Raw genomic sequence first — 27,653 nt, 5'->3', positions numbered from 1 at the left:
GGAAAAAAAAAAAAAAAAAAACAGTCTATTACTGCTTTAATAAGTCCTTGAGGGTGGAGAGCCCTGAACAATGTTTCGGTTTGTGAGCTGGTAAAGAACTTGGTACTCTAAAACCATAATGGTAACACCTTGCTACCCCTCTGAACATTTTTCAGGGTGTTTGATAGGGGGTGAGGAGATGATAAGTCATCTCCTCACTGCATGTTTTAACTCTGCAAAGAATGCACCACAATGCCACATTGCATTTGGGTGCAGGGCAGTTGCAGCACATTCCAATCAACTTAAATGAGTCGATGGTGGTGCTGCCTGCTGAATGTGACAGAGGTTGTATATAAATCAAAAAATTAAAAATGTCACTGTAACCTCACCTCAGCTGGAGATAGAAGAAGGGTACTACATTATATACAAATACCCCTAAAACTAGCCCAAAAACCATCTCCCCTATAGTGAACGGGAAAAAAAGGGGAGAAGGGGTGTGATCCTCTAGATTACCAGCAGCATATAATAAGGAGGACTACAGGTCCCCAAGAGTATCATCAACGAGGAATCAACCAGTATAATTGATAAACAGCTTTACAGTATTGAAATACAAAAATTACCTATGTAAAAATTAGGAGTACACCTCCAACATGACAAGAAATTAAAATGACAATGTTGTTATACCAGACAGTCAACAGCGTCAGACACTCATAAACACATAGATCAAAATTTCACCTGAGCCAGAGCATAATTCATTAGGACACTATTAAAGCAAGCCCCCGTAATGCAGATTAGTCCAGAACTAACTGCGGTAGTCCTATATCTATAGGGTATCAGTCTAGAGCCCCAGAGTACGTGACAGTGGGTTTCATTTTTGCTGCAGCATGTGCTAACCTCATCCGGTTGCCTTTACAGCTTACGGGGGTGGTAAAATTGCAAATGTAAATGAGCCCTTAGAGCTAGTGTACATGGGTGTCAGACTCAGGAAAACATTAAACACAGCATGCTTTCAGGGATTAAATAGCTTGTACTTGATATGCCATCATTTTAGATGTTTTAGACGAATATAACTTACATTTGCCATTAGTTCACATTGCCACCCACAGACTTGTATAGAGGGAAAAACGCAAAACAAATGCAACATTAAACACAAGTGAGAGCCAATTTAAAATTCAAACAATATTTCAGATTGTTTAGAAATGCAAGTCAGAAGGAAAACACAAATGGCCATGTACAATAACTTTAGGCAGCTCCAAGTGAGTCTGACTGCTGGGATCCCATGCCCCAGGCAGTAGAAATAGGCAAACCATCCTGGACAGTGTCCCTCTCACTCCCTACTAGTAGGGACAAATCTTGAAGTGTATCTAAAATCATGCTACTGTATATACAGTATCTCACAAAAGTGAGTACACCCCTCACATTTTTGTAAATATTTTATTATATCTTTTCCTGTGACAACACTGAAGAAATGACACTTTGCTACAATGTAAAGTAGTGAGTGTACAGCTTGTATAACAGTGTAAATTTGCTGTCCCCTCAAAATAACTCAACACACAGCCATTATGTCTAAACTGCTGGCAACAAAAGTGAGTACACCCCCTAAGTGAAAATGTCCAAATTGGGTATAAAGTGTCAGTATTTTGTGTGGCCACCATTACTGTCCAGCACTGCCTTAACCCTCTTGGGCATGGAGTTCACCAGAGCTTCACAGGTAGCCACTGCAGTCCTCTTCCACTCCTCCATGACAACATCACAGAACTGGTGGATATTAGAGACTTTGCGCTCCTCCACCTTCCCTTTGAGGATGCCCCACAGATGCTCAATAGGGTTTAGGTTCGGAGACATGCTTGGCCAGTCCATCACCTTTACCCTCAGCTTCTTTAGCAAGGCAGTGGTCGTGTTGGAGGTGTGTTTGGGCTCGTTATCATGTTGGAATACTGACCTGCGGCCCAGTCTCCGAAGGGAGGGGATTAAGCTCTGCTTCAGTATATCACAGTACATGTTGGCATTCATGGTTCCCTCAATGAAATGTAGCTCCCCAGTGCCGGCAGCACTCATGCAGCCTCAGACCACGACACTCCCACCACCATGCTTGACTGTAGGCAAGACACACTTGTCTTTGTATGCCTTCACCTGGTTGCTGCGACACACGCTTGACACCATCTGAACCAAATAAGTTTATCTTGGTCTCATCAGACCACAGGACATGGTTCCAATAATCCATGTCCTTAGTCTGCTTCTCTTCAGCAAACTGCTTGCAGGCTTTCTTGTGCATCATTGTTAGAAGAGGCTTCCTTCTGGGATGACAGCCATGCAGACCAATTTGATGCAGTGTGCGGTGTATGGCCTGAGCACTGACAGGCTGACCCCCCACCCCTTCAACCTCTGCAGCAATGCTGGCAGCACTCATACATCTATTTCCCAAAGACAACCTCTGGATATGACGCTGAGCACGTGCACTCAACTTCTTTGGTCGACCATGGCAAGGCCTGTTCTGAGTGGAGCCTGTCCTGTTAACCTCCCTGGCGGTATGATTATTTCGGATTTTAGGTGCTGAAAGCGGTACAATTATTTTGCATGGAAATTTGGCGTTTTATATTGTAGGTCTGTAAATCTTAACAATAACACACTTAAATCTGTCCAAACCAGAGTCTAGTAGATATCCCGGGTATGATAAAGTTTGAAACACAAAAACATAAATTATAATATAATAAATAAAAATAAATAATTAAAAAAAATTTTAAAAAATAGTAATAAAATAAATTTCCCCACAATTCACTATCGCTCAATTCTGCAAGTGTTCTAATTTACTATCGCTGTTTTCTAGCTGGTCTAAAGCCACTTTTGACGTAAAGGGACACTTTTTGGTTGCTATGGACAATCTCCAGTTTCCAGGCAGAAAGAACAGTGTATATCATGTAAAACTGCATGCAGGGCATGGGCCAGAGCACTGGGGACAAAAGGGATGTGAAATCATTTCATACAGTACTGTAATCTGTAAGATTACAGTACTGTATGTGTTATGATTTTGACAGTTTTTTGAATTTGCCGCCAGGCTCCGCCCCCGTGCGTCGCGCCGCTCGCAGGGAACGGAGCCTGGCACGGAGAGGCTTCGGAGGAGGACGGAGCCCTCGGACACTGCGGGGGACATCGCAGGATCCCAGGGACAAGGTAAGTAACGCCGCCCCAGGATCCTGCAATGCGATCCCGAGTGTGGCTCGAGGTTACCGCTAATGGTACTGAATTTTAACCCCGAGCCACACTCGGGAAAACCGCCAGGGAGGCTACACCGCTGTATGGTCTTGGCCACCGTGCTGGAGCTCAGTTTCAGGGTCTTGGTAATCTTCTCATAGCCTAGGCCATCTTTATATAGAGCAACAATTCTTTTATTCAGATCCTCAGAAAGTTCTTTGCCATGAGGTGCCATGTTGAACTTTCAGTGACCAATATGAGAGAGTGAGAGCGATAACACCAAATTTAACACACCTGCTCCCCATTCACACCTGAGACCTTGTAACACTAACGAGTCACATGACACCAGGGAGGAAAAATGGCTAATTGGGCCCAATTTGGACATTTTCACTTAGGGGTGTACTCACTTCTCTTGCCAGCGGTTTAGACATTAATGGCTGTGCGTTGTGTTATTTTGAGAGGACAGCAAATTTACACTGTTATACAAGCTGTACACCCACTACTTTACATTGTAGCAAAGTGTAATTTCTTCAGTGTTGTCACATGAAAAGGTATAAAAAAAATATTTACAAAAATGTGAGGGGTGTACTCATTTTTGTGAGATACTGTATACTGTAGCTGATCAGGCCTTAGATTCAGTGGCTGCATTCGTTTTCTTTTAAAAGCTTTTTTCTTTCTTTATTTTCACCTAGTGATTCTGCCAGTAACAGACTTTCTGTCACAGATTGATAATGCTCTCTCAACATATGGTACCAGGTCAACCAAAACAGGACAAAAGTACAGAAACCAACCCCTTTGCTCTATAACGCAGAGGGGTGAATTTTCTATGTGCTGCACCTTCGTTAATCAGGTGCAGAAAAACGCAGATCACCGCACATGGTGTGAATGAGCCCTTAAGAAATGTTTATATAAAACAAGTAGTTGACCATCTTATCTACCCCTTCTCATGTCACATCACATATGTAATTTGGCATGTCCACAAGGCCTTTGGACATTATGAAATGTATATTATTCAGGCAGCACTCACTACATTATAAACAAGAAAGGCAAAAGTTAATGCGGAAAGTAAAACAAAAAACTTAAAAACGAACTTCGTTCTGGAAAAAATTTTAAGTCAGTAACTACAAATACTGTGGCTGCTGACTTTTAATAAACATGCACTTACTAGTCCAGGGACCCAGAGCTGTCCTCACCCGGGGCAGTTCTTCGCCAGTCTTTGGGTCCCCAATGTCGTCATCTTGGTGTGGGAAGCCAGCTACCCACTGTGCATGTGCAAAACACGCTGTGTTTTTCTAAATGGTCCCACAGTCTCCTGGGACTAGGCAAGTCGAGCAAACGTGGGGAGTGGGTACCAGCCAGAAATAGGTACCCGCTCCCAGAATGAAAAAAAACCCCAAAACATCCAAAAGTGGGGGAGGAGGAGAAAAAGCGGTACTTCCCTTTTCAGATGAAATTCCGCTTTAACGCCTGAACCCAGTTTTGTAAGTTTGCCATGTGTTAGCAAAGCTGTACATCCTTGTAACTACTTAGTATATCCAGGTAAATTATACCTTATTTTTCAGGACAAATTGGACCTTCATTTGGAGATAATGTGCTGAATTTGTACCATTATGAAAGGAATACTGACCTAAAATATAAACTTTTATCTGCTTATTTGTTGTCATTATCATGATCCAACAGTGGCGTCACTATGGGGGTGCGGCCCGCACCCCGGTGACACCTGTCAGAGGGGTGAAAACCTCCGGCGATAGCCGCTTACGCGTTGCTCACTGATCTCACTTTCACACAGAGCAGGTGACAACACCCGCCTCTTCTGGCAGTGTGCACAGTCCCCCCTGCCCAACAGTATCTCTGCGAGGGAGAGGGGGTGGGGAGCAGCTCCACTATTCCGGCGGCGGCTCCAGTATCCAGGCAGCTCCACTATACCGGTAGCGGCTCCACTATCCTGGTGGCGGCTCCAGTATCCAGGCAGATCCACTATCCTGGCGACAGCTGCTTCTAAAGCCCATGTGTGCAAACTTCACACTCTCTGCAAGTTAAAGCCACTCTTTGGCAGCAGCCCTCTGTCCTCTCTTCTATCCTCTCTTCTGTCCTGTGAAGCATACATAGAGAACTCTGAGTCTTGTACCCTGTACATGGCAACCCTTGCACCCTGTACATAGCGACCCTTGCACCCTAAACATAGTGATCCTTGCACCCTGTACATAGCGACCATCGCACCCTGTACATAGCGATCCTTGCACCCCGGCTGTACATAGCGATCCTTGCACCAAGGCTGTACATAGCGAACCTTGCACCATGGCTGTACATAGTAATCCTTGCACCATGGCTGTACATAGCGATCTTTGCACCCTGGCTGTACATAGCGATCCTTGTACCCTGGCTGTACATAGCGATCCTTGCACCTTGGCTGTGCATAGCGAACTTCTGGGCCTTACACCCTGTGCATAGCGAACTTCTGAGCCTTGCACCCTGTACATAGCGAACTTCTGAGCCTTGCACCCTGTGCATAGCGAACTACTGAGCCTTGCACCCTGTGCATAGCGAACTACTGAGCCTTGCACCCTGTGCATAGCAAACTTCTGCGCCTTGCACCCTGTGCATAGCGGACTTCTGAGCCTTACACCCTGTGCATAGCGAACTTCTGAGCCTTGCACCCTGTGCATAGCGAACTTCTGGGCCTTGCACCCCAGTTGTGCATAGCGAACTTCTGAGCCTTGCACCCCAGCTGTGCAAAGCGAACTTCTGAGCCTTGTGCCCAGTACATAGCGAACTTCTGCACCCTGTTTGTATCACATTTCTGAATGCTGCACTTTGTATGTAGTGTACTTCTGAACCCTGTGCATAATGCACTCATGGTATTTAACAATGCCTTTGTAAGACCCTCCCATTGTTAGTGCACTTCGGCCACACCTGCCCTTTAATGCCGTGTACTCTCCCATGGGGGGTTGTGGTGCGGGTGTGTTTGAGCCTTGGGTGACACCATCAAATGCACTGTGGCAGGCTAGACAGGAAAGAGCCTGATGCGCTAGCCTGCCAAGTGTCTACTGCTCTGTCCTGCTGTCACTCCACAGTGGCAGGGCAGAACACCGTGGCAGGCTAGGAGAAGAGAGACGCAGCGGTGCGGTAAAACATGGTATCCCCCCCCCCGCCTGGGAAGGGGGGGGGTTGACACCATGTTTTACTGCACCAGGTGACACCAACCCTAGTTGGTGTCACCTGGTGATCCTGTGATCCAACACCAAAAAAAAAATCTAGAATAAGTTGTCTACTCCTGATAAGCTACCCATAGTAGGGTCTAGAAGCAGTAGGCATTTTAAAAGCTTTCCAGTCATGTGATCACTGAGATTGGCTGTCACAGCGATCACTTTATTGGGAGCCCAAAACTCTGTAACTCAGAAGCAGCCTTTGACAGCATGGCCACGGTGCTGGAGGAGTGTGACTGGGCTTGTTACTGACACAAAGCATTGACACACATATGTGGCAACACTGAATAAGGCCCACCTCCACGCTGCAACATACATGTGTAGGCTAGTGAAACCTGGTTAATAAAGGCTTATCCAGTTGTTACAGCACACACTTACAGTAGAGATTTGATTTCATTGTCAGTGATTAGTATCCAGCACTTGTTTTTTCTTGAAATTTTTTTTTTAATGCCAGAAGTTTTTCCAATCTTGTCAGGTATAAAAAGAATCCATGAGCACTGGAGGATAATAAAAGCTTAAAAGAACAGGTTATCCAAGGGTATCTGTAAATGACTGTAACCATTACAATAATAAGTATTGCCAGGATTGACAGTGCTGTTCATCTACAAATAGGAGTACTATTAAAGGAGACAATGCTTCAATCCTACAAGAGAAACATCCAGTTCTTTTAAGCTGTTATTATCCTCCGGAGCTCATCGATTCTTTTTATACCTGGCAAGATTGGAAAAAACTTCTGGCATTAAAAAAAAGAAATACAAATTATAGCCAAATTAAGCCAAAACACTTTTTAGTTTCAGATATAGTGTGGAATGGTTAAAACCTCTGTTAACTTATTATTGGTGTCTGTGTCCCCATCTTTGACAATTCTCCTTATCTCCTTTTTGACAGGTGTTGAACAAAATAGAAATTGGGGAACATTCCCTTCATCCTCAAATGGGCACACAGATATCAACAAAAAACATGTACCAGTCATCAGAAGAAGGCTTAGAACTTCCATTAGGATTTTAAAGTGGATGTAAACCCTCACATATACCCAGTGAAGTGAACAGCCTCAGATGATACACAGAGATGAAACAAATCTCCCTACACAAGTTTTACATGTATATCTGCTGTCTTCATCTTGCTATATTCTTTAAAATTCTTACATCGAGTAAGAATTTTTACTTCCTCATTCTGCACTGTTAGAGAAGGCTTGGATTAAGGGGGGCTGAATACAACTGGGAGCAGCTGATTGGTAGAATTAGTACATTGGTAGAAGAATGAAAATGCTTTCACGGCTCTGCTCTGAGACGAACAGAGCAGGAGATAGCTACGGGACATAGTGCTTTGAAGAGAGATAAGAAAACACTGCAGATAGATGTGCCCAGCTCAAATTTCATGAATCGGGTTTAAATCCACTTTAAGTCCTCATGAGGGAGGTTCCCCTACTTCCTGTTAAAGTGGATGTAAACCCAATGTCATCCTTTCTAAACTACTGCCATAGGGGTTATCTATAAGGATATACATGCCTCTTGGATGTATCTTTACCTATCAAATGTCTCCCCTCTGTCTGTTATTAGACACAAAAAACTGCATTTTCTGTGGGTGGGTCTGTTGTCTGGAGCTCGGTGGGTGGAGTCGTGATATCAGTAGACTCCCTGCCCACCTCTACACTCCCCTTGTCAATATGCATTTTCTCCTGTGTAATTCTAACACTGAACTTCTGCTATGATCTCTAACATCCAGTGAAAAGACAGGAAAGTAACATCCAGTGAAAATCATGCTGAGGTGTGGAACAGCCAATCCTTGCAGAGCTGCTGAAGAAAGGAGTGGGAGGGAATTAAAAAATAATGCATGTCTTAGGCTAGTGCACGAGATATGTAAATCACCTGGCAAGACTGGGCTCAAATGATAGGAAATCTTACACTCTGCAGTATGATATAAAAAAAAAAAAAAAAATTTGGGTTTACATCCACTTTAAGGTGATGGATGTCAGGCAGAAGAGGACCAAAACTGTATTTAAATACAATATTCCTCTGTAAGCCTTTCTTCACAGCTTGTAGCACCTACATTCTGCCTAATAATTTCCCCTGACTATCCACTCGCTTGGCTGCTACTAAGTACATTCTCTGTTGTTTTAATACATTTTGGAATCAATTATGTACAATAACATTTATGAAATATTGCATATTGATAATTGATAATCAGAGGCACTAAAAAAAATGAGCATAAAGTGCTTATTTCTTACTAGCAAGCTTAGCATTCTCTACAAGCTGTCAAACATGAACCCTCTATTACTTTTATATAAAGATTCATATAAGCAATTGAAAAAAATTATATATATATATATATAGGATTAGTTTATAAACATTAAACATATAGGTAATTGACCAGAACCATTAGATCAACAGTTTTTTTTTGTATTAATTATTTTAATGCCAACTGTTTTATTATTGGCACAACAGCTGTCAGAAAGCCTTAAAGGCAGGACTATATGAGTAACATAGTACATAAAGATAAACTGTCAACTCTGGAAAGCGAGTTCATAAACATCCTCTGTCTATATATATTAAGCATGTCCTGTTTCCTGTTCTGCTCACTCATGCTTCATGAGGATCTGGAAAATTTGGAAATGTCTGATACATTGCTTTGATTACATTTTCACTGACAGGATCCGTAAAAGAATACATTGTAGTCCCACCATTTTACAATCTGCGTTGGAATTCCTTTACAAAATTGTCTTTTATTAAAATTGTAATATCATTCTATATGGCACCCATGCTTAGTTTTAGACCACTACAGGTTTAATTTAAGTTAAGTCAGTCTGTATGAAAAACAATCTAGCACAGCTAGAGTCTCCTGAAATGTCCTGCTTTTCTAGGTGTGGGGACAGTGAGTGACTTATCGTTAAACTTGAGTACTGTCAAATTAGGGGAATTGGAGCACCTTGCCCATACAGACTTTCAGAAAGTCTTTATTTACATAGGATCTTCAGAGAGTTCCAGTGACATCACAGGGGGTCGCTTGCTAGGAACAACAACAAAAAGAGGGCACACCAACCTAGTGCATTACCAAAATAACAATTTATTAGGAATATGAAAGAAAAATAATCTACTTACAAATGCATGACATGCATTGGCATATAAAAGGGTGCATCCACCGGGTTGGGTGATGGTTGAAACGAGGGTATCCAAGGCTTAACGGCTGCCAAACCAGTCCGACAATGAAGGTGGTCCAAACATGGTCATCAGTGCTTCAGCATGAGGAAAAAAAAGAAAAAGGAGCTCCGCATGGCGTAGGTCAACCAAGGTAGGTTTATTTTAAGATAAAATACCATATAAAAAGTAATCACAAAAAGAATAAAAATATATAATGGCAATGTGGGAAGCGGGAGGTGCTGGCCCGACGTATTTCGACTAACAAGTCTTCCACAGGGGCTGGATATGCACTGATGACCATCTTTGGACCACCTTCATTGTTGGACTGTTTTGGCAGCCGTTAAGCCTTGGATACCCTCGTTTCAACCATCACCCAACCCTGTGTGGATTGGAGTTGGCGGCCTACAGGAGACCATCCAGTCTGACATCACCATTGGGGAGCCAGTATCCCAAAGCCTTATAGACGCACTGCCGTATGGTACGTGCATCCAACTGATCCGGTAAGAGTACCCATTGTTCCATCTGAATGTCTTCTCCTGTTCATTGGTGCATTTTCCACTTCGGTTGAAGACTGAAGAGAGAGTTCCTTAGCCATTGGACACTCTACACTTTACATGTGGACTTTTCTTTCTCCCCTTTTTTATGTTTATTGTTATCACTTCACAACACTTTGGGACTTATTTTTTGATGCCTTATAATATTTATTGTTTGCATCCAACTCCATCTGCGTGATTGGCGTGTTTTGGATGCATATAGATTTTGTATTTATGTATTTTTTCACTCATATATTAATTCCTAGCGCTACACTTATTATGGTACCAACGTACCATGATGGCGATTCGTACAGCCGAGCCATGTTGCCGCAGTATAACTGCGGTGGCTGGTCGGCATGCAGTTAATAAATACAGAGCATTCTCTGACTGAACAAGGTGGAGTGAAAGGGCAGTGACATCACATTCTCCACCTTGTGCAGTCAGAGAACGCTTTTTATTCACTGAAGATATTACAAGGCATTCTGTGAAAAGTGGCAGTACTGAAGTGTGCAGTGGGGCAGCTGCTTAGCACAGGACCCGTAAGATAGTGGCAATCACAGTATTAGTCCTGTCTACTATAGTTATTGTCAGCTTCCATAGTGATCCCTCTAGTATGGGATATAGAAACATATTCCAGCAAAATAATGTTTTTGTACTTTTGTATCATAAAGCCTTTTTTCAAAGGCCATTGCGAGACATGAATAAGTATTAAACAGCCAGGTTATAATGCCACCTACAAGAGGTTGAGACATCAGTAAACAAAAAAAACCTGAGCCTACCTCCATATAATCCCGCCTCCAACCATCATACCTCAGTTTTGTGAGCAAGCCATGCCAATAGCACAGAGGGTTGTGCCTCAATGGCATGTAGAAAAGTTTTATTTCCTTTATGATCCATTGAAGTACACAGAAATGTAAGAATTCTTGAACAGTTCAGATGTCCAAAGGCAGTCCAACTGAGGGGTGGGCAACAGCAATCAAGAAATCCAACAGATGTGGACATTATACTAGAATATAGTATCTAAAGGATAAACTGGTGCTCCAGACCTGGACAGATAATCACAGCTAATGGGAAACCGCTACCTGAATGAGTTATGGGTCGCTATCGATGACATGAAGGACCAATCAATAATCCACCAAAAACAGGTGGAAGAACACACTACCTGAACAGGACAAAGTCAGACCAACAATGCTAAGAAGGGCCATAATCCACAACAGGACATAGCAACTTAACAAGAAAACCTTAATAAAATTAAGGGGTGGGCAGGTAAATGGCAAATGAGGTTTAATATTGAAAAATGCACTTGGGAGCTAAAAATATGCATGCAAGTTACTCACTAGGGGGAGGACCTAGGGTGGAATCAAGAATGGATAATAATCTGGGGGTCCTAGTAGATGACAAACTCAGCAATAGCATGTAGTGCCAAGCTGCAGCAAGCAACTCTAGAAGAATATTGCTAAGCATAAAAAAGGGGATTTACTCAACAGATAAAACTATAACTCTATCACTTTACTAAACTCTGGTTTGGCCAAGTCTTGAGTATGCCATTCAGGTTTGGTCACCAATCCTCAGGAAGGATAGGTGGAACTGAAGAGCATCCAGAGAAGGGCAATAATGCTAATAAGGGGGCTAAAGGACCTCAGTTATAAGGAACGGCTACAACTACAAACATTTAACATATTCTCCTTGGAGAAGAGATAGTTAGGAGGGGATATGATCCCGATATACAAATCTTTGAATAGTGACTCTAGCATTGCAAGGGGACTGCTTAACCTAAGGTCTCTAAAGAAGACACGCAGTCACATAATTAGGTTGGACAAGAAGCGGTTTAATCTTAAACTGCATAAAGGGTTCTATGCTGTTAGAGTAGTAAGTATTTGGAACTTGCTTCTCCAGGGGGTGATGTGCACTGGCAAAACTGTATTACCCATAGCAACCAATAAGAATCCATTAAGTATTATTCTGGCTTCAGTAATGTGAATGTTGGCAGGTTTTCATAGGTTGCTTTCACTGTATAATAAATAAGCCCATTTACTGAAACCGGTAAAAGCAAGCTGAATTTTGATGTGTTTGATATTACAAGGTGCTTTTTAGGGTGGCTCTGCACCAGGTGAACATGAAATTCATGCCACTGCACTATAACAAGTCCATAACTACTAAAGCTTACAATAAGAAAATGGTACCTAAAATTTAAACTCTGTAAAAAGTGGCAACTGGATTGACTTGGAGTTATGCCTTATGGTGAACAATGTCTGGGATTGGCCACATCGCGTAACTCATTTGGCTTGGGCTTGGAGGGGGGTGGTCATGATGGAGATCACATATGCCACATAGGTGATAAGCGAAGTGCAATGCTGCATACTGGGTCAATAGACCCTTTGAAGATCGAACTCTCATACTGGAGTGTGGCACTAGAACAGTGTATCTGTGATCTTGCAAAAAACTTGCATTGCCTAAAGCTGTGCATGTGATATCTGCCTGTGCATTACATGGTAATTGCTAAGAAATTCTGCAGCAGGAAAGATCTATGCTGTCTAAGAATCTGTAATGATCTAAGAATGAATATTCCTTTGCAAATGGGGCCAGAATTATTGGTACTTAATTTGGCAGCAGATGTAAGCAAAGTTTGCCCAGCTGTCTGGGAACCCGGTCATTACAGCAACTACAGCACATAATTCAATCTGTTCACTAAGGCAAACTCCAGTATGTTGACAGTCCATAATTTACCATCTACAGATAATACTTCCCTTCTATAGACACCATGTTCCATGTTCCATGTTCCAAGTGGCATTGAAAACCCTCTTATCTATAGAGCTAGCAGGACTAAACTGCTCTCAATTCTGATGAAGGACAAACCAACATAACTATGATCAAAAGACAGATTAGGACTATGGCATTGACTGTGGGAAAGAATTGTTTTCTACAAAAGCACATAGCAGTTATGGTACTAGTTAGCATAACACAGTCTTTATTACTCTGATACTACACTTGGCCTCAGAGGATCTTGCACTGTATAATTCCTAGGACTCTGTTTCCATTTGTAAAACACTCAGAATTCCCACACACACATTAATTTTTGAAACATTTGCAATGAATATTAATTTTTGTCCCTGCAGCATTTTTAGTTTCCCAAGTTAGTAAAAAAAGTAGAAAAGCAAACAAATCCTCTAGTGCAATTTTAAAAATAAATTCTATGTTTTTTTTTTTTCCTTTTTGGTCATTTCTGCATCATACAGATGAAAAAAGAATTAAAAATATGCTAATTAGTATGCATACAGGATAATGTAAATATTTCCACATTTCCAAACAAAACAAGATAAAAAGTAAAAATCGCTGTGCTAGGGTGGTAAGCTGCTAGCACTAAAAATTGTGATACCAAATTAGCAAATAGTGATAAATAAAATGCACAGCTAAAGTGCAAAAGACAACCTATCAACTAAAAAAAATGAATAATTCCAAACGCATGAAAAAATACATAAAAGTGATAAACCGATTAGCAGCACTTTGTATTTGAACTTTTTATGGACACAATTATATATTTGAAGGACATGGTATATATTGTTATATACTGACCCACAAGTGTTCACCTTTATGTGATTTCTATATATTTTGTCTAATAGGTTTATCACTTTTATATGCATTTTTTTCATGCATTTGGAATTTTTTTTTTTGGGTGAAAAGATGTGTTTTTGCATCTTAGCGCTGCACTTTATCGCTATTTCCAACCAATTAGATCACAATATGTCTGGTTATTTATTATGAGAGAATACTGGTAATTGCAAAAAATATATATTACATGTAGTTATTAGATGAAGTCTGAATCCGAAATCTTAGAAAATCACCTAAAATCAAAGACACTGACCTAACCTGACGTCCACAAGCTTTTCTGACCATGTGTATAATATACAAAAATGAGGTCGTATCAGATAAAATATGGCATGTGAGCCTTCCATAAGGCAGAATTGTTTAAGAATTGGAAAATGTTTGCAGCTGCCCCCCCCCCCCTTCCCCTCCTCCAAGTTTTTTTTTTTATATTTCTTAAATTGTCTTTTTACTTGTCTTAAAGTGAGTGTAAAGTCTCGTTTAAAATAACAAACATGTCATACTTACCTGTTCTGTGCAAAAGTTATGCACAGAGCAGTCCTGATCCTCCTCTTCTCGGATACCCTGCTGACACTCCTGGCTCCCCCCGAGTGCCCTCATAGTAAGCTGCTTGCTATGGGGGGAACTTGTGCGTGCCTGCTCCCATGCTTCACTTTGTGTGTTCATAAGACCCCATTCTCCCTTGTCACTGGTGTGATTGACAGCAGCTGGAGCCAATGACTCCCACTGCTGTATCTGAGAGATCCGAGAGAGCCTTTGCTGTCATGCACATCGTTGGATCGAGATCAGGCACAGGTATGTATTTAGGGAGGGTGCAGGGAAACTGCATGCAGAAGGTTTTTTACAACCACTTTAAAGTATTTGTGATTGAACCTAAGACATGTAATGTATACCATGGCAAAGCTTACCCACTTGTTAAGCATTGCATTTTTTGAAATGTAACATTTCTGCTTTATTTTATCAGCACTCATCGGACCAAGTGTCATTTCTTCTTCCCCTGCCCTGGGTGTGGTGGGCAGATCCTCAAATTGATGCTAACCTGCCTGTACCGACATTACACATTTATGGAGTTCTTTCGCTCTATGGAGACTGTTATAAGCGTCTTTACAGGGATGATTGACATCCATTGACATTCCTTGCCTACAGCTGTCCAAGCTTGAGTTCAAAGGGGAGGCAGACTCTCTGCCGCCTTTTTGCCCAACTCTCTCTTTGAAATCAAAATTGTCCAGCTGTAGGCAGAGAGTGTCATGCCTTTTATCCCTGATTACAACTGGTTAAGCTTGATTTCAAAGGGAGAGGTGGGTGGAGAGGCAGCCATAGGCTGGCAAGGATAAGTTACCAAGCACCACAGGGCTGTGCAGGAGGCGAGGCTCTAAGTGACTGTGACTGCACGGTGTCCTGTAATTCCAAGAGGGAATGACTTACATGCAAACTGACCATTGATCTGCTTCCATACTTGGCATGGTCAGATTGCAACAGCAAGCAAGAAGGACTGCCAGGATCAATAGTTATTGCTAGGAAAATTAGCCAATAAGACAAACAGGCAACAATAAAATACATCTACATAGAATCACATACACGAACATGGAATAATACATTTAGGAGTAACAAACACTTTAAAGCAAATATGTGCTTTCCCTTAATGCTTTTTCTCATGTGACTGCACTGCTGCTTGTCGACTGATCTAATGCTATCACATGACCGCAGGCAGAGTCCTCAGTTCTTCGTAACCTCCAACTGAAGCAACTTAAAACTTACACAGGGCTTCCTTTTCTTTCCCCATCAGCTGAACAGAGCAGTACGGGACAGAAGAAAAGATGTACTGTAGGGCATGGGACATTAAAGCGGGGTTCCACCCAAATTTTGAACAATATCTGTATGTATTCTCTTCCTTGCCTAGATGCTGACATGCCGTTTAAAAAAATTTAAATCGTCGTAATTACCTTTTATTTTTCTATTCTTCTTTGCACTTCCTGGCTCTCCTCCCGTGGGAGTAGGCGTGTTTCTAGCCTCTCCCAGACTCCGCACAGACTCCTGGGAGCTAGTCTCAGGCTTCCCAGGATGCCACTGAGCATGTGCGGGAACGAGCGGTGAATGCTGGGAGCACAGCATTCACCGCATCCAGGAAATAAATGCTTGTGGGCTTCAAATGCCCACAATGAAGATGGAAACTGCCTGCAGTGAATAATATAAGTTATTCTTTCCAACGAAATCTGACACAGGCGGACATATTACACACAATATGTGAGTATGTAATGCTGAGAAGAAGTTTGTGAATGAACTCAAAAAAAAAAAAAAACGATAGATAGGTGGACCCCCGCTTTAAAGCAACCCTGTTGCTAAAGTAAAGTTCCCCAGAAAGGCTTACCTTAAAAGAAGACTCTAAATACTGGCCTTCCTTGCTGTGCGTACCATTGCCCCCAGTCAGCTAAAAAAACAGCATTTCCAGAAGTGTCAATCTCCTGGGTCTCCTCAGCTATCACTGCCCCTTACTGCTGATTGGCACACCATTACAGAAAACAGTAATGACATGAATTCAGTAGGAGGAACCAATAAGAGACATAGAGAACTATGGCGATTAGCACTTCTGGAAATGTCAGTGTCCCAGTCAATTTTGGGGGGCAATTTATACTGTATAGAGCAGTGTTTTGTAGAGCAGGCAGTGGAAAGGGTGAGTATTTAGAGTCTTCATTTACAGGTAAGCTTTCTTGTGAACTGTACAATACGAACAGGGTCACTTTAAAGCATGGGCCAAGCTCAAGTTCCCTTTAAGAGGTGGCACAGCAAAATTTTGCTATGTTTGTGGAAAGTCCTACAAATGTGTTGACCGGCGACAGTCATAAAAAATACAATGGCAAAAACCTAAATACACAGTAGAAACACTTTTTTAATCTGACCAAATGTCTGGAAAGTATTGCTACATGATTGCACAGCAGAGGAGGGTGACAATCCTTTTCAGAATCCCCTACGTCCATTTTCTTCAACTAGTAAACATCAACAGACGTAACACCCTCAGCTTTCAGAGCGAGAAATGTCACCAGCAAAGCATGGATCTCCAAAATGGGTCCAAATCTTTATTCAACAATCACATCATTACAGCAAACCGCACCATTTTGGAGCCTCGCAGGACCCTTTCATCAGGCATGTGACGTCACATGCCTGATGAAGTGGTCCTGCAAGGCTCCAAAACGTTGATGGCAAAAATGGTGACATTTCTTGCTCTGATTACTGATGGTTCCAGCCAGTGGTCACTTCAGCACCCGCTTACACACACAGCCCTTTCTACAGGAACATGTACATTGGGAATAGTGTGTTGGGACCCACTGAGCTTTGTCCTTCTTTTAAGTCCACCTAAGTACTACTTCCACTATCTGCCTTACAAAGCCATACCTCCCCCTTCCGTCCATCAGCTTACAAAGAAGGCATTACTAATGCAAGCCAAATTATACATAACATTGTAAAGAAACATTGTGTTGCAGACTGAACTGAAAAAAACTATTTTATGCTTTCATGATATATTTTCATGAAGCAAGTTCTTATGCATTTAAATAGTGTTACTTTTTTAGGAGATCTCTTGTTTACAAAAATATATCATTTGCTTTTGTTTTTTGTTACCTAGTACATTTGATTTGCTTCTCAACCTTGCCTACCTAATTGTTCTACTGCTGCTTGAAGTCTGGAAAAGTAAACTGAATTTAGAAAGTGTAAGTTAAAATATAATTGGACACAGATTCAGCCTAATTGAGTTGTCTTTTAAATTCTTTTTAATGTGCCATGCATATCTACTGCTCTTATAAGATCAATAAACTATAGAAGATTATGTGAAATAATAAAAAAAAAAGCCTGGCCACGTTGCCCATCTAATCTTTGTTCCTTATATCAGTGTTTCTCAACTCCAGTCCTCAAGGCGCCCCAACAGGTCATGTTTTCAGGATTTCCCTCAGATTAAACAGCTGTGGTAATTACTAAGGCAGTGAAACTGATCAAATCACCTGTGCAAAATAATGGAACGCCTGAAAACATGACCTGTTGGGGCGCCTTGAGGACTGGAGTTGAGAAACACTGCCTTATATAACTGCCAGGAGAGAAGACAATAGCTTTATACTTATCAAACATTTACCTGTCATTTAACAGGCCTACTGCTATTTTGTCAATATTCTTCTCAGTTATGTAAAAATGACATTCAATGCAGTGGATCATTAAAGCTTGTGTGTGTTTGGATAGATTAGGGAAGGATTAGAACCATTGGGCTCCATTAGAGAGGTTTGTTGTCACATACTCTCATGGCAGCAATGTTTTCCCCAAACAGGAATTGAGGGAAAATCGCCAACAAATCGGAAACATAAATTCTTTTCGGTAGTGAAGTAGAAGGCTTGAGCCTACCAGCAATTTACCACTACCTGCACCCCTACTGCAGATTTTTCCTCACTTACTGTCTGGTGAAACCCTTGTCACCAGGGCAGGACTGGTGAAACGTTTGTAACCAAGGCAGGAAGTGAGGAGGAATCTCTCTAACAGAAACCTGTATAGCAGTATAAACTCAACATGGGTTACACTTTTTCAACACTCTGGACTGGACTTACACATTCATTAGAACACTGAAGAGAACTGGGTTCAGACATGTCTTTGTGGTACAGCAGTGTTAACTTTAGCCCTGTCTTATACCCTGACTCAGGGGTGGACTGACAACTCATGGGGCCCCCCTGTGTCCCCTCCCTCACTGAGGCCACACCCACACAAAGCCCCACCTACATACTGAACTGCTCACATTTCATGTGTTTGTGGCAGCCATCCTCCACGTATTGTAGCTCAGCTGCACAGAAGTGCCCTTCAGCAATCTGTGGAAGCTGTTGGGCCCTCATTTTCAAGAATGGGTCAATGCTCAATTCTTGTATGCAGCTTAGGCTCACAGAGATTCTCGTTGGCATTGCTAGGAAGCCCTCGAACACCTGACAGGTTCAAAGGTGGCCGCCCTCTGAGAACCTGTCATGTGCCTGATGGCTTCCCAACCATGCTTCCGATTACCTCAGTGAGCTTGATCATTTGGTTATTGCAGCTTAGGGGCATTTTAAATATTTACCACAGCATAGCCTGTAATGAAATTCCTGGATTCTTTCTGTAGAAGCCGCAGGGGAACTTCAATGTTTAAAGATGGCTGCCATGCAGCAGCCATCTTTATGACTCAGTGCAAGAGAAACAAGTGTGGCGTGCGCAAAAATGAGGTAGCGCCCGCTGGTTATATAGTACAGTAAAGGTGCTCAATGACTGAGGGGTTAATTGCCTTGGTCGGCCGTTCGGCTCTCACTCAGCTCCTTCCTGGCAGGGTTGACACAACTTTTTTTTTTTTACACCTAGAAAACCTACTGACAGAAACCACATCTACTGAGAACCTGAAATATTACAGAAATCCCTATTAGAAACAAAAATGGGAAAATGGGTGGATGGATAAAGACAGAAGGGAAAGGGGGGGAGAGGGAGGAGCAGAAGGAGAGATAGGAATAGGAAGGAGAGATGGGAAAGTAGGAGAGAGATTGGAGGGTAGAGGGGAGGTGAGAGAGATGGGGTGAGAGAGAGCTGGGGTCAGAGGGTGGGTGAGAAAAGGGGGATGAAAGAGAAAGAGGGAGGGGGTGAGAGAGAGAGGAGGGGTGAGAGAGAGAAGTGGGAAGAGAGAGGTAAGGGAGAGAGGTAAGAGAGAGAGAGAGAGGTGCTAAGAGAGAGAGAGGAGGTAAGAGTGAGGAGGTGTGAGAGAGAGGTGAGAGAGAGGTAGTGGGCGAGAAAGAGGGGGTGGGGCGAGAGGGGGGTGAGAGACAGAGGAGAAAGAATAAGGGGGTGAGAGAGAGGGGGGTGAAAGAGAGGCGGGATAAGGGAGAGAGGTGGTTGAGGATGAGAGAGAGGAGGGGGGGTCAGTATGTCTGCTACTCACAATCATGGCTCCAGACTGCTCTCCCCTGGCTCAGGCAGCCAGGATCTAGAGCTGCTTTATGCACTATATTTAAATCTTCTGCCACCATAGCCCCTTTCACAGCAGTGTGTGCACTGTATGGGAGCACAATATACTTTCAGAAGGCAAGATCCATCCACACAAGATTATCTCTAGATCTTCCCAGCCGGGCCACAACAGAATGAATGGTTGATCAGGGCTGCAGAGGAGGGGTGGGGCTTGCCATGCATGGCTCTCCCGGAGGGGTGTTCCCTGGTCTGTGGCTGGACACTGGGCTCTCCGCTCTGAATGGTCTCCACTGTCTCTGTCCTGTCTTCAGGAAAAGGGGTCTTTGTGTGCGAGAAGGATGGGGGGACCGATCACATATTACTGATCAAGGAAACTGGACTGCTGAGGAGAGCAGCATGTACATAGACCACTCTGCAGGTACTCTGCAACAGGTAGAGGTGCAGTGACAGAGTCTCTCATTGGGCTCCCAGGCAGTCAGGCACTGCCCGGGGGCCCAATGAGAGACTCTGTCACTGCACCTCTACCTGTTGCAGAGTACCTGCAGAGTGGTCTATGTACATGCTGCTCTCCTCAGCAGTCCAGTTTCCTTGATCAGTCTGCTCCTGCCATGACTGTTACTCTTGTGCATGCAAGCTCCGTTAATCCCTGCATTTTCAATTCCTGATCCAGGCTAATAAAAAGGTACAGACAATGCTGTAATTTTTTACATCAATTGTTTATTCAACATAGTTTTTAATTACTTTGTCATAAAGCTCATCATCTGCTTTTACACAGTTTATCTCTTATATAGCAGTAGTTAGTCTTATTCAACGGGACCTGTATTGCTGAAGATGTTTCAAGACTTAGCCAACTTGCTTCCTCAGTTCTAGGTGTCAGAAACATACTCTGTCACACAGGTAATGCAGTCACCTTAAAAGTGAAGTATGGATTTATATAAAAAAAAACATACTCACCTAGGTGGATGCAGCATCGATCCGATGCTGCCTCTACACTGAGAATTGAGTAATCAAAGACGGCTGATTGCTTAGTTATTCCTTCTGCTCTGAGCAGAGCGCTGGTGACTGTCCTTTACTAGCTCTCTGTTCTGCTGGGGAGAGGATGGAGCAGCTGGCTCAGTGGCACAGTTGAGAGACTGGGTCAGCTGTGGGTCCAGGTATCTGGGTGAATCTGACTGTAAATTTGGGATCTTTCCCGAGCATGGACTGGCTAAGTGATGTCAACCGACTTTAACCCGCTGGCAGCTGAAAACAGGTCTCAGGAGTGCAGAACGAATTGCACACCTGTGATACATAGTAGACGTATAGTTAAAAAAGCCATTCTTCTCCTTTAATCTTATTATTGTCAGAATACATGACCTATCTTTTATAAACCCATGCTGTTTCTCTCATTAGATTGTTTCCTACTGTATACAGTGGTTTTTGTATCCCATTCTTTAGGACACTTTCAAAAAATGTGCACATCATGCTTAGTGCTCTAAAGTTACTTGTAGTTTTGCAAAGTTCTGAAGCAAAGTCATAGTAGTTTCAAGTACCTACAACTGATGTCAGGGTTCCTATTAAACTCAGATGAAGCCTTAGAGCACTTTAGTATGCACAATTTCAGCATCTCATCTTTTCTGGCTTACCCCTTCTGCTCCTCATTATTGTCCATTGAGACATTTATCACAGTGGTTGTTTAGCAGAAAGGACCAGAAAGTGAGAGAAAACAGTACCATGTATACAAAAGGGTCCCTGGATTCAGGCCTTTTGAGGGTGCCTAATAGAAGATAAGATATGATGTGGATGAATATGCACCAGAAAATGCCTGCTTTAACACAACAGCAGAACTTTACCATGTTGGAGAAGACTTCAGGCGTGTCTTAAATAATGATGATATTAGCCCCAGTCTTGTAAAACTGTCAAATTTGATGAAGCGTATCCTCTGCCAAGACAGCAGCACCCAACAAGGGGCGTATTGACATCACAATCTTCCCTTGTCTAATCACAGAATGCCTTGTAACCTTTGAAAAGAATACAAGATTTTCTCTGAATAGAGCCGTTGCTCAGCAAGTGATTTGCTGTGAGCGCTGTGCTCCAGCCCTGTCAATTTCACAATCGCACCTCTTGCAGTGACATCACTGCCAGAGGCTGCATATAAGTAACATTTGCCAAGAAAGAATCAACAGCCACCAGTGGGGTACACATCATTAGAAGTACCTTTTTGGGACCAAGATAATGCCCCAATAAAGTACTTGCTCACACTTCAGCTTTACTCAGACGGATTAGTAGGCAGCTTAAACTATTATATTATAAAGGTCTGTTATGTTAAATTTACTATAAAGAGGTATACCGTTAGAACTGCTCGCAATACAGATACAAGTCCCATTAGATGTCAAGGGTATAGAATGTGGGGGCACCGAACATAAATGCATCCTCTTTGTGGATGATATATTGATGGTGATTTCATCCCCTATCATCACCCTCCCCAACCTATACGCTATACTCAAACCATTCTCCATAATCTCAGGTCTCAAAATTAATCATGACAAATCACAGGCCATGAACATCTCCTTAGAGAAAACCATGATTTCCACCCTAAAACAACCTTACAAATTCATATGGAAGACTGACACCCTCCCATATTTGGGAAAAAATCTCACCCCATCTTGGAAAACACTGCACTCCCAAAACTACCCTGCACTGTTTAAAAATATAGGGGCAGACCTAACAAGATGGTCGCTCCACCCGCCGTCGTGGTTTGGTAGACTACACTCAGTTAAAATGAATATGCTACCAAGAATATTATATCTCTTCAGAACACTACCAGTGGCACTAGCCAAACTAGATCTGAAATCATTCCAAACTAAACTCCTGTCACTTATCTGGGGGAATAAGAGGCCTAGGGTGAACATACGTACGTTATATGCTCCAAGAGAAAAGGCGGACTAGGCTTCCTAGATCTGTTAAAGTATTACTATGCTACACAGCTGTCACACATTACCACATTCCACAGCTCACGACCCCATCCAATTTGGATGCAGATAGAGGCCGAAGCCTGCAAGACATACCCAATTTCCTCCATTCTTTGGTTATCTCCTAAGCAAAGACCCCCGATTCTATGTCTGGTACTCTCTATCTCTTTGAGCATTTGGGACAGACTACTTAAATCTCACAAATTTCAATCCTTACATACCCTATTAGCCCCAATATTGGGAAACATGAATTTCACCCCGGGCCTCGCCCCTAGAACATTTGAATGGTGAACAACAAACGAACAAGGGGCTACTGAGAATAGCAGATATATGTGATCATAGGGGTATCCTAACAAGAAAGGCACTAGAGGACAAACATCAGCTACCGATCTCAGAATTCTTTAGATACACACAGATGGTGCATTTCTTGTCTAAGATATCAAGAAATTCAGACATAGCTACAATGACCCCTATGGGATATTTGTGCATACAGTACGATAAGATCAGAGAGCATATCTCTGAAATATACACAGTATTAACAAATTGTACTGAAAAGTTGGAATATATGAAGAGATGGGAGGCTGACCTCCAGGAGAGTATTGATCTGGACGAGTGGCACAATTTAGCTCAGGGGGCCACGAAATCCATCATAAATACTTCATTAATAGAAGCAAACTTCAAAGTCTTAATGAAATGGTATATGGTCCTAGCAAGACTTCATACCAGAGGCATCCCCTCGATGTTTGCGGACAACTGGGGACGACGTACCACATATGGTGGCAGTGCCCCAAGGTGAGACACTACTGGATCAGGGTGTACAATTTTATATACCCCCTCACCCAGGTAAACCTGATTAAATCCTGATTAAATCTTGGGGATTTAATCAGGATTTAATCAGGTTTACCTGGGTGAGGGGGTATATAAAATTGTACACCCTGATCCAGTAGTGTCTCACCTTGGGGCACTGCCACCATGTGGTACGTCGTCCCCAGTTGTCTGCAAACATCGAGGGGATGCCTCTGGTATGAAGTCTTGCTAGGACCATATACCATTTCCACTGTTAGGTGCCGAGATAGAAGCAACCTCAAAATCCCAAAGGCGTCTTATAACATTTGTATTTACAGCAACAAAAATTACAATAGCAAAATCATGGTGGTGGCATTTGACCAGCTCAAACACAAACTCTCCTGGATCATGCTTAAAGAACGAATGACTGCAACCTTAAATATAAAATGCAACAGTTTGAAAAGATAAGGAGTCCCTGGATCCGGTACTTAACGGGAGACTCCAGAACTATATCGATGTAGAGGGGCCGTGGGGGGGCGGAAGTCGGGGTACGGGGGTCACTTTCTAAATCTCTAATTCTTTATTTCTTCCTTCTTTCTTAACCTATCTCTCTTTGGGTACAACTATCCTCTTTTGTTACCCCTAATTGGGCTGACAAAATGATGAGGATCATATTGTCGAAATCTAAAAATGTTAATTTAGCCTAGACACAGACCCCACTTGGAAAACACAAATGTAGCAATAATAATATAAATCACATCTCAGATGGCAAAATGTCAGTACTATATCATAGATTAGTTTATATTTGTCATAAAGTGTGGTGTTGCAAATACCACTATGAAACTGTTTACTTATTTTGTAATTCTGTTTTACTATGGAAAATATGAAAACTTGAAATAAAAACCATTGAAACAAAGAGGTATAACTATCATTACAAGTGTCTGAAACATGACAGCAGCATGACAGCATGACAGCAGCAGCAATGTAAGGGAGTACAACCCTAGAAATAATGTTAAACTATACTAGGTCTCCTGTAACATGCTGAACTATGAACAAGGAATAAATCACGCATTGCAGTTATCAAAAACAGTGGATATTCATCACAATCACATGTATAGTAGATAAGGACCTAGTTGAACACCATTATTCATCTTTACTGAGAAAGTTCCTCTTTTTCTCTGCTCTGTTGGAAATGAGACCTAAAAAAGGGCTCTACTAGTGAACACTTCTGTCATGTTACCTCAAGTTGCGTTATAGAACATATACAGTGCCTTGCAAAAGTATTCACCCCCCTTGGCATTTTTCGTGTTTTGTTGCCTCACAACCTGGAAGTAACATGGCTTGTTTGAGGATTTGCATCATTTAATTTACAGAACATGCCCACAACTTTGAAGATTTTTTTTTATTGTGAAACAAACAGATAGGACAAAATAACAGAAAAAGCCAATGTGCAGAACTATTCACCCCCTAAAGTCAATACTTTGTAGAGCCTCCTTTTGCGGCTATCACAGCTCCAAGTCGCTTTGGATAAGTCTCTATGAGCTTGTCACATCTTACCACTGGGATTTTTGCCCATCCCTCCTTGCAAAACTGCTCCAGCTCCTTCAAGTTGGATGGTTTGCGCTTGTGAACAGCAATCTTAAAGTCTGACCACGGATTTTCTATTGGATTGAGGTCTGGGCTTTGACCAGGCCATTCCAACACATTTACATGTTTCCCCTTAAATCACTCACGTGTTGCTTTAGCAGTGTGTTTGGGGTCACTGTCCTGCTGGAAGGTGAACCTCCGTCCTAGCCTCAAATCACACAGAGTGGTACAGGTTTTTCTCAAAAATATCCCTGTATTTAGCAACATCCATTTTTCCCTCAACTCCGACCAGTTTCCCAGTCCCGACTGCTGAAAAACATCCCCACAGCACGATATTGCCACCACCATGTTTCACTGTGGGGATGGTGTTCTTTGGGTGATGTGTTGGGTTTGCGCCAGACATAGCATTTTCTTTAATGGCCAAAAAGTTAAATGTTAGTCTCATCAGACCACAGCACCTTCCTCCATACATTTTGGGAATCTCCCACATGCCTTTTCGCAAACTCAAAACGTGCCATTTTGTTGTTTGCTTAAAGTAATGGCTTTCTTCTGGCCGCTCTGCCACTTAGCCCAACTCTATGGAGCGTACTGCTTATTGTCGTCCTATGTACAGATATTCCAGTCTCTGCTGTGGAACTCTGCAGCTCCTCCAGGGTTACCTTAGGTCTCTGTGCTGCCTCTCTGATTAATGCCCTCCTTGCCCGGTCCGTGAGTTTTGGTGTGTGGCCGTCTCTTGGCAGGTTTGCTGTTGTGCCATGTTCTTTCCATTTGGTTATGATAGATTTGATGGTGTCCTATGGATCATCAAAGATTTGGATATTTTTTTATAACCTAACCCTGACTTGTACTTCTCAACAACATTGTCTCTTACTTGTTTGGAGAGTTCCTTGGTCTTCATGGCAGTGTTTGGTTAGTGATGCCTTTTGCTTAGGTGTTACAGCCTCTGGGGCCTTTAAAAAAGGTGTGTATATGTAATGACAGATCATGTGACACTTAGATTGCACACAGGTGGACATCATTTCACTAATTATGTGATTTCTGAAGGTAATTGGTTGCACCAGGGCTTTAATGGGCTTCATGACAAAGGGGGTGAATACATACGCACATGCCAATTATCAGTTTTTTATTTCTGAAAAATAGTTTTATGTATATATTTTTCTAATTTTACTTCACCAACTTAGACTATTGTGTTCTGATCCATCACATATAATTCAGATTAAAAAAACATTGAACTAAAGGCTGTAATGTAACAAAATAGGTAAAAAGCCAATGGGAGTGAATACTTTTGCAAGGCACTGTAGAATTGCATTTTAACTTCTTGACATTAATACTGATTTCAAAAATAGTAATACTTTGCAGCTGCTGCCTGAAAAAACAAGATAAAACCAGAACCAGATTAGCTTTGTTCTGCAGTCTACTGTAGTTCTGATCGTGAAGCTTGGCTACATCTTGGAAGAATTAATGAAACCGCTCTCATATTAAAAAGAAAAGGGACTTTAATTACTTCTCACAGCAAAGCAATTGAAACACGCTTTTAAGGTACACTGAATATTCAGATAACGCACAGCATATATTGTCCCTATGATTAAATTCAAACCCAATGGCAAGTTCAAGTTTAACTTTAGAATACATTATAATTGCAAAGAAATTGTAACAAACTCATCTATTTATTGGTTGTTTGTTAATCAATACCTGCATGATCTGAAGAGTGCACTTATGTAGCGAAGACCTCATACACACACCTGGAATCGCACAATGCAGGGAGTACTAGTACAATGAAGAGACTACCAGAGCTGTCAATTTTTTGTAGCTTGTCCGGCTTTGGAGCATGAACTGATTGTGCAATTAATCCTGGTATACTGCATGCAGATTCCTTCTTGTGCCTGCTTTAGGTAAATATATCATTTTTTTTTCAATTTTATGGCATGTTTACTTGAAAATCGATGTAGCCTTGTCATCTAAGAAAGGTTTTTAAACCAGGGGGTATGGGAACCAATGATGTGAGTATTGGGACTAGATCTCTGAATAATGAAAAAAACTGATTGTATTCATAGTAAGATGTTAACTATCACTACTATCATGGATTGAGGAAACAAGGCCACTGACCAAGCAGTAATCAGATAACAAGGTACCACCGAATTCACAGTATTACCAATTGATATGTTGGTATGAACAGAGTAAGATTGTTTCTTCAATCCAGTGCTGGGGCATGACTTCTTTTTGTCACATGTCAATGAAGTCAAAAGTGGAATCAATTGGTTGATCTGATATGTCAGATGACATATACCATTGTCAGCAACTGTAAACTGAAAAAAATATCACTAGATATAGCTAGCTTATGTATTTGTAATCTGCCATTTTTTATTTAACTAAAGATGATAAAATCCTTAAGAGTTTTCTTTCAGCTGTTTGGTTGCTAGCTTACAGCTGTAAATTAATTCTAAGCTTCTGCGCAATTCATCCCGGTACCTAACAGGATAGTGATGATGGTGATTTCCACAGTCTGACAAAGGTAGTTTGGGGATATATGGAGTAATGCGTTGGGTTTCTGTAATTTTAAGAAGATTTAGAAAATGTAATCCAACATATGATTTAGATAAATGCAGGAGACTTGGATGGCTGCACTCTGAAAAAAATCATCCACTTTATTGTTGTAATGACATTTTCAGTAGTAAAAGTAAGACACTTTGTGGCCTGAAGGAGAAGTCAATGCATTTCACACCATCTCAG

At 42.0% G+C, this 27,653-nt stretch overlaps 1 protein-coding gene across 1 annotated transcript in view; it reads right to left on the bottom strand.

Annotated features, from left to right (window-relative positions):
- The window catches only part of AKAP7 (A-kinase anchoring protein 7), a 414,244-nt gene that overhangs the window by 80,580 nt on the left and 306,011 nt on the right, over positions 1-27,653 (bottom strand). The window lies entirely within an intron of this gene.

The sequence above is a fragment of the Aquarana catesbeiana genome, linkage group LG04 (assembly GCF_042186555.1).
Source record: "Aquarana catesbeiana isolate 2022-GZ linkage group LG04, ASM4218655v1, whole genome shotgun sequence".
NCBI lineage: Eukaryota > Metazoa > Chordata > Amphibia > Anura > Ranidae > Aquarana > Aquarana catesbeiana.
This window is presented reverse-complemented; position numbering and strand designations above follow the sequence as displayed.